General features: G+C 43.6%; 1 non-coding gene across 1 annotated transcript; it reads left to right on the top strand.

The window, feature by feature from the left end:
* The first annotated feature begins 1,445 nt into the window (after positions 1-1,445).
* Positions 1,446-1,583, top strand: LOC119926004. The gene has a single exon (XR_005449923.1). It is a non-coding gene; the product is annotated as a small nucleolar RNA SNORA7 (small nucleolar RNA).
* The last annotated feature ends 380 nt before the right edge of the window (positions 1,584-1,963 follow it).

Raw genomic sequence — 1,963 nt, forward strand, 5'->3', positions numbered from 1 at the left:
CTAGGGAGTTAATATCCTTTCTTCTCTGGAAGTAAGCAAGAAGGCAACCCTCTAAACTGTATAGATGCCTGAAGCTAGAGCTTGGTGGGGGCAGGAGGGGAGAGAGAATTCTTATGTATTTAATGGCACTTTAATCAAGGAAATTCCTTAAGTAGCCAATTTAATCATTGTCATCAACATCATCAGGGTGATTGAAAGCATCATTACCTTAACGGTTGATTATCAAGAGCGGGATGCGGTAGTTTTCCCTTCCACTAAAACCGGTCATTAGAGAAGTCTCAGAAAAGGTGCCGTGTTTGTGCTCACCTTATATTAGAAATGAGCCTTCAAGATCCCTGCTCCATCCCAGACTGAGCCCCTTCTTTCCTCTCCCCCTCGTCCCCCTCTCCATCCCCCCGTCTTACCTCCTTCCCTTCCCCACAGCACCTGTATATATGTATATATGGTTGTACATATTTATTACTCTATTTATTTATTTATTTATTTATTTTACTTGTACATTTCTATCCTACTTATTTTATTTTGTTGGTATGTTTGGTTCTGTTCTCTGTCTCCCCCTTTTAGACTGTGAGCCCACTGTTGGGTAGGGACTGTCTCTATGTGATGCCAATTTGTACTTCCCAAGCGCTTAGTACAGTGCTCTGCACATAGTAAGCGCTCAATAAATGTGATTGATTGATTGATTGATGTATGTATGTTAATACTATCGAAGCTTTTCTAACATGCCCACTGAATATTCAGGATATGCAGTGCATGAAGGCCTGATCTAACAAATTAGTCTCAAACCTCAAGGAGATTTCTGAAGGGAAGGAAGTGAGGACAAGAGGATAAACTGTTAAAATAAAATTCCCAGTCCAAAGAAAGGAGTTTCTCTTGCTGTTTAACAGATCAGTCAATGAGGCTGGAGGGGCTGTTCACCCGTGGTGAGTTCTACTGAAAAGCAGGTATTCCCTCTTCTTTTCTCTCAAGCATCACCCTTTGTGAGTCAGGAGAGGACCAGTGCTGCATGTCCTGTAAGAACTCTGTGCAGTGATTTTTCTCTTCTCCTTTGGATGCCCCCCTGTTCTGGTACCTTTCTGAATCCAAAGAAAATCCCGATGGGAAAATAATTTGGTGTCCTTCTGTGGATGTTGGAACATTCGTCAAGTAGCAGCAACAAGTGAGGGCCTCAATCCTCTGGGCTAGGTGTCAACCTAGCCAGGCCGTTAGAGACTAGCTATGCCTCCTTCACAGCCTCAGTAAGGAAAGTCACAGGCTCTAACTCAACAACATGCCACAGTTTTGTCGATTTTTGCTGTTCAGAGGAATGTGTGTTATTCTATACTGAGCCATCTGTGCTCATCAAATTATGTAACCTGGGGCCGCTTAGTTTTGGGGTGAAAACTCCCAGAGAATGTCTGAAGCAAGAAGAGATCCTGCACTTTTCCAAGCACCTACTATGGCATCGCCTCTCAGGGTCACACCTGGAGAGTTTCCAGTACTCTACCAGTCTCAACTAATGGAGGTAGAGTCAAGCAGAGGCATATCCATTCCATTCCTAGCTTGGGCAGTGGCTAGCGAGTGGAAGACAATCTGCTACAAGTCAAAACTCACCTGTGCCCGGGCAGCAGCAGCATGAGAGAGAGTCGAGTTTAATGCACGGAAGGAGGAGATGGTAAATCGCTTCCATATTTTGACCAAGAAAACTCTATGGATACACTACCAGAACAATTGCAAATGGAGGTGGGGCGTTCTGGAAGAGATGTATCTATGATATCACTATGGGTCGGACAAGACTCAACAGCATAAGACAACAGTAAAGCATATTGCATTCAGTATATACCATTATTATTGCTACTACTACTACTTCTGGATAGAGGCTGCCTGGGAATCTCTCATCTAATGTGACTTTTTCCTAAATGTCCTAATGCCCCATACCCCCCTAGTCCTAATACCAATAGGGATTGGTATTTTCTCAGAGTCA

Source organism: Tachyglossus aculeatus, chromosome 3, assembly GCF_015852505.1.
Source record: "Tachyglossus aculeatus isolate mTacAcu1 chromosome 3, mTacAcu1.pri, whole genome shotgun sequence".
Lineage (NCBI taxonomy): Eukaryota > Metazoa > Chordata > Mammalia > Monotremata > Tachyglossidae > Tachyglossus > Tachyglossus aculeatus.